Genomic DNA, 6,931 nt, shown 5'->3' with positions numbered 1-6,931 from the left:
AGTCTTATATTCAAATTCCAGCCTTGCTAGGTGAGTCACATAATCTCTCTGAGCCAAGCTTTTTTCATCTATAAAATGGGGACCATACGATTGTGGTAAGGATAATATAAGATAATATATGTAAACCATCTGACCCAAAGTAATGTGCAATGCACAGTCCTAATAATTATTACTAATTACATTCACTTGATAAATATTTATCATGTGCTTTGGTATGGTAGGCATTGCTCTAGGTGCTAGGGGTAGGCATCAGGGCTGCCTGTGGGATTATACAGACTGTGTGCAAAGCAAATCCACAGGCCACCATTTACAACATCATCCAAAGGAACAGCGTACCTGCCAGCTAGGAAGATACAACCTTGGGAGACATACTTTGTTGCCCTAACAGAGGAAAATAAAATGGGTAAACCTTACACTCTCATGAAAGGAATAATATTTATTATTATGGCTTCACACTTTATAAAATCCCTATCATTCACCATAAGAGTAGCTATTTACTAAACCGATAAGTGCTATTTAAGCAGTTACCAAATATTCAATGCTAAGCTAGGTAGAGTAGGCAATGTAGAATTAAGAAGATTTCTCTTATTTTTGCAGTTAGGCAGTTTCAAATCCAGTTGAGGAATTAAGATACACAAAATAGGGACAAAATATACTTAAGTGCTAATTTGTGTGTTACAATTAAGTAAGGCAGATCACACTTTGCTAGGGAGTGTAGGACCTAAAAATGACTATGTCAGCTGAAGCTGTGCCAAGTGATCTTCATAATCAATAGGAAATATTATGATTATTCCAAGACCTTTAAAATTTTTTATGAAAACACTAGAAATCCTCTTAAGGCCAATTATAAATGTATAAGGAGAAGAAAAAAAGTAGTAAACACTGGCATTCAGTATACTATAATTTAAAGCATTAGAAACATTGAGGATTGGAGTGTTTTACTTCCTTGTAAAAAAACATATCAAGAGTAGTTTCAACAGTACTTACAGTCTTATTCTACAACTTACTATACATGTTTTCATTGCTTTGGCAAAATTGTCATATTTCTTTCTAAGTTTGGATCCGCTTCCAACATTTTATTTGCATGTTCAATGTGGTGAAATGTTTCCAAGAGCTTCTTTAACATGAAATATTTTCCTGGATTCACTTCCTCTGGAACATTTTCATCCTTTTCATCACAACCACTTTCCTCTTTAATGTCGTTCGTTTGCCTTCACTAAGTGCCTCTGGCTGCACGTGTAGAAGGGCTCACACTGGAACAGTGTCAGCATTGCCACAGTCAGCAATTTCTTCTATAACTCCATTCACATTGGATTCAGATTTCACTTCCAGCATCATCTCTTTTTGTACTTTGCTGCACTTCCATCACTGTTGGTCAGTTCACTCTTTTGATTAACCATTTCTGTAAAATGTCACAGAGGTTTACCGCTGGAAGACAAGGAAGCAGTGCAACTGCACACTTTGCTATCTGTGTGATAGCAAACAGATCTGGGTGAGCTGAATAACAGATGCGAGGTGACCATACAGACGTTGGAGGAAGTGACGTGATTAGTCATGGATTATGATGCACATCTGTTATTTACACAGTGATTTTTGCGCTGAAGTGCTAGGAGCAAAGTTTGTACTTTATGCAATTACTCACAGTTAATATACCACATAGCATGCTAACTAAAATTTGAACTGTGTTATTGGGGCCCTGGTGTTATGTAATTAAAGTGTGGTAACTGAAATTCACGCACGTCAGAACCAAGTAGAGGAGTGCCTATTTTACGTTATCTTTGTTAGTTTTTAGCATATATTAATGGAAAAATATGTTCTCATGATAGAAAGCTCTCTCATATGTTATAAACGAATTGAAATAAATATGGAAGGTAAATAAAGGTAATATATCAAAGCTAGGTGTTAAACATGTACTTTAAAGTAACATAAATAAAGCTAATAAACCTCTACTAAATCACAGATTAGTACACCTAGTATGGAGTAGCATGGCCCTAGAGGCCAGAGTTCAATGGCTTCTGGTGTTTTCTCACACTTTATTCCATCTTTTTTTCCCCTCTATTTTTGCCTTTTTGTTTTCCTTTCCTTCCAGTGAAATTCAGATACGATTAAATGTAATATATTTTATTAAAAATAACAACATAAAACCTAATTTGTGTAAAAGTATTTATCTCCCTCCTCCTTTTTTACCCTTCTAATCTATTCTTCTGTCTGTGTACAAGCACCCAGATGATGTTTTTCTGCTCATAATAATGGTGATATCATTATGAACTAGTGGGAAGTGAGATGATTTTTTTTTCATGTTCATATTTGTACTGTGTGCATTATTTGAATTCTTTATGACAAACATTGATGAACATCTTATTGTTTATAAAAGAAGTAATGATTTTCCTTAAAAACAAAACAATAAAATATGAAGGCATTTTTAAAATAATTGAAGGAGGGACTTCCTCAGTGGTCCAGTGGTTAAGACTCTGCCTTCCAATGCAGGAAATGTAGGTTCCATCCCTGGTCAGGGAGCTAAGATCCCACATGTGTGGCCAAAAACTAAAATAAATAAATAAATAAATAAATACAATAATTGAAGGAAATCTTTTAGAATTTTCCTAATTGCCCAAGCAAATTTCCTCAGAATTTTTCTGAGGAAGGCACAGTTTGGCATTTTGAATGGGAAAATAGTTCCTTGATCTCTTCCTCTACACTCATTTTATGAGCTTGATTCTTCTTAAAAGGAACTGACAATAGCCATGGGTCTTCCTATAAAACAATCAACTGCTTATCCTTTAAATTAACCCTCACTCTCTGCTCTGCTAAAAGTTATTCCTCTACTATGAAGATCTTACCATTTTTTGTTGTTGTTGATAAAATTGTAAGCATCATGAAAGCAGGGACCATATCTTCTTCATTCTTGCACCTGGTCTCTGAATAAATATTTGTGGATATAAAAATTTTTTAATTTTTTTCTTAAAATATAAAATTAATGCTTTGCTATGTTAAGAGTAAAGAGCTGGTTTAAAGTCTGCCTGAAATTTTGGGCTGTTTTGTTTTCAAACTCAGAGCTTTCAAGTTCAGGACTATCAGCCTTCCTAGGCTATATAGAGAGGCTGCAGATTCTAGGAAAACACTCAGGTTTACATTCAAATATTAAGTAATCATCACAGTAAGTGAAAATGAGAGAGAAGCCATCTAAGTTTTGTATTCCTTTAAATTTTGCTTCAAATAAAACTTTCTTATAGTAAAACATATTAGTGTTTATTACATTGATATAGAATAGATGCATGCTCTAGCAAGGTATTTTTTCCCAAACCCTAGTTGACAAATGGGCTTTGTGCTTTTTTTCTTGATTGAACAGATCAATTTAAAAAGAAAAAAGAAAAAAAGAATGAACACCTAGTTACATTGTACTCTTAACCTTGCTATGGAGATAATCAGGGTTGAGTTTTTTGACCTGTTTCTCTTCTTTACATTACCTCCTGGGGAATTCCCTGGTTGCCTAGTAGTTAGGATTCCGGGCTTTCACTGCTGTGGCCTAGGTGCAATCCTGCAAGCTGTGCATTGTGGCCAAATAACAAACAAACAAACAAACAAAAGACAAATATATTACCTCAGATTTCTATTGGTACAAAGAGTAGTTCCAAACCTCTCTCCAGCCCTGCCCTGTCACCCCCAAAGCCTCTTTAATTTTATATTACCAGTTGCTTATAATATATGTCTCATGATCCCCAAGAGTTAGTATCTTGATAGAATTCTCTCCCATCTTAGTCACCAAGGCCACTTCCAAATTGGCCTCCAACTCTGAAACTTGAGAGTTCCTCACAACAGTTTTTCTCCTCTGGTTGTTCTGATTTGCATCAGTTCATTCTGTTGAATATTTGTGATAACTTACTTCCCTTTATTTGCACCACTCCTGACTGACTCCTAATCCTCATCATCCCTGAATTGTCCAACAGCCTCCACCCTGAGCTCCGCTCAGGCCCCAGCCCATTCTGCACTCAGCCACCATTTTCATCCTTGTTCTGCCCACTGGAATCTATAGGAATTCCCTAAAATTAACTGTATTTTATCAGCTTCTTAAATAGAACTTCCATTATCTACCTCCTCTTCTTATCAAATTATGCTACTTTCTTGTTGAAAACTGAGCATTTATAATCAAATTAAGCTGCTTCCCTGTGGGAAACCTCATTTAACTCCAGACTCCTTACCAAGGCCTAATAAGGTCTGCCTATCTTTCTGACCTTGTTTCCTACCACCCTTGCCACAGCTCACTCTGCTTTGGTTCACTTGTTTCTTTCCTTTCCTTCCTGACCAAAGCCCTTTGCCCTAGCTTTTCCCTCTGACTTGAAAGCTATTTGCCCAGATCATTGCATGAATGGCTTCTTCTTATCATTTGAGACTCAGTGCAACTGCTATCTCCTCAGAGAAGTCTGCCCTGATCATCCTGTCTAGTGGGCATTCACAGCTGCTACTGTTACATCGCTTAGTCTTATTTTATTCATAGTACTTCATAGTATTTTTCACTTGTTTGTTACCTGTCTATGCCACTGGGAAAAACAGTCCATAAAAAACAAAACCTTGGCTCTCTTGTTCGCTGCTGTATCTACAGGGCTTAGAACAGTGCTAGCACACAGAGCTCAAGAAGTAGTTCTTGAATGAATGATAGTGACATAATTTTTACTCCCTGATTAAGTCAAGCCATACTCTGTGCTGTCTTGCATGTCCATTTACAAATCCTTAATCATTTATTTTCTTTATTCTATTCCCTTCTACTGAATTCCCCTTACTGTTCCTTATTATGAATTTGCGTTAATCACTTCCTTCAAGATCCAGCACAAATGCCACTTGCAAAACCCTTCTCAAATTCTTCCTGCCATGAGCATTCTATTACTTCTTCCTACAGACTCAGCCCATTGTTTTCATGATATTATCTTGTGCTTTTAAAAAAAATCAATGTGTTGCTTTATAACTACAATTTTTTTTTCTCTTTGAAGTTATCTAACATTGTTTTCTTGTTGAGAGGAGGTGTCGTTAAATGATGGACGTTTTGGACTGGGAATCCTGGAGAACAATTCCAGAGTTTGAACAGGCCATTTCCCACATCTGTAAATTGAAGAATTAGTCTAGACCAGAGGTTGCAAAATGGCAGCCCACAGTTTGAATAATGCCCACAGATGTATTTCATCTGGACTTAGGAAAATTCAAATTAGTTGGCAATGTTTAAAAATTGGGAAATTTTTGGAGAGCTTGCAATTCTACCCTCTCTGAAAAAAAAAATCAACAGATCAGGGTAAAAGAAGCCTACATTTCTATATGACAGCAAATCCATTGAGAAGAGAAGCGACTGTCCCTTAACACAGGGTAGTGACATGGTGCCCTAGTGGCCTGGGCACTTCACTTGTTTATGCTAACTATCTGTTAGAGTTTGAATATATAACCTCAAGACTGTATCACCTCTGAGGTCCCTTCTAACTCTATATATCTATGATTCTGAATAAATATATCTTATCTCTGAAACCAAAGTTCTTGAAGGATAGTGCCTGGTTCTTTTCCTTTACTTATGTAGGTTATAGTGCTGGGCATAAAGCAGATGCTTAAAGTTGTTTGTTGAACATTAAATTTAGCTATGTACACAAATATGCAGTAAAAACCAGATACTACCTAATAAAAAATTTATTACAAATGTTTGTTTGGCTTTTATAAAGAAAGTTATCCTATCAAATGCAGTTAAAATACTGACACAGAGTTTGTGTGATATGGAAAATTTAACTCTGGACAGATATCAACCAGATGAAGTTTTGTTTAGGCAGGAGAAAAGAAATATAGTCCCTCAGTCTCCTTTCTCTGTATGTATTTTTCTGTAACATCTTATGAAAAAACCCGAACGAACTTTTTGCTCAACCCACTAATGGTTCATTGTAGTTATGCAGGCGTATCTAGAGCAGATTGTACTCAAGAGATGGAAAAATATCATTATTTGCCCTCCCAAGTAACAGTCATGTGTTCAACAGCTGGGACTTGCCGAGACCCTCATTTGTCATAATGCCAATTATTACCTTTGTTGTATTCCCACAAAACCACACAATATTTGGCATAGTACAAGACCACCATATTTAATAAATCCCTTTATTCTTTTTGCAACTTTCTGTTAACTTTTAAAGGGAACATATCACACTAAAACATTTTCTGTGGATTAATAGCAATAGCTAAAAGATTCCACACCCAGGTTGGGCCATACGTGGTACACTGAAGTGGACAGAAGTCTCAGGTCTGTAACTGAGGGCAGATTTAGCACCAGGGTTGTCAAAGACTATAGTCTAAACACTTTCTTCTCCATTTTTCCATTTTCTACTGTAAAGAGTACTCATAAGTGACATAAATACTTCATTTGAGAAAAGACTACATTCCTTAAAAACTATCTGCAGTAACAAAGGACATAGTTGATACTATGCCATTCATATTAATACCAGAAAAAATCTTTTTTATAAAGTTTGAATAACTGTAATATTTGAAAAACAGTTACGTTTATTTGGAACATTATATTCTAAAGAATTAAAAGACAAATAAGTTAAGCTAATTAAAAATGTCAACACTTAATTTGGACCGTTTTAACCTCTAGCTTTTTTATCATGTGTGCAGGGACTGAACTGGTGTGTACTTTTATGCTACCTATGAAAAAATAGTTTAGTAAGTAAATGAATAGTATAAATAATATCTGAAAGGAAACATTTACTTACCAAAGAAAATAATTTGTCTTCCAACACTTGAGATTTCTTTTATTTATAAAAATATTCTATTCAAAATATAGGCAAGACCAGAACTTCTTGGATATGCTAATCATTTTTATCTGTTTACTAAATCTAGGTCTGAACTGCCAGCACTTGTAGTCATTTTTCTGATTACTGTATGTACTTGAAAGTAATAAAGTTGCATTTCCTTC

Source organism: Hippopotamus amphibius, chromosome 6 (assembly GCF_030028045.1).
Source record: "Hippopotamus amphibius kiboko isolate mHipAmp2 chromosome 6, mHipAmp2.hap2, whole genome shotgun sequence".
Lineage (NCBI taxonomy): Eukaryota > Metazoa > Chordata > Mammalia > Artiodactyla > Hippopotamidae > Hippopotamus > Hippopotamus amphibius.
Note: the sequence above shows the minus strand (reverse complement) of the source record.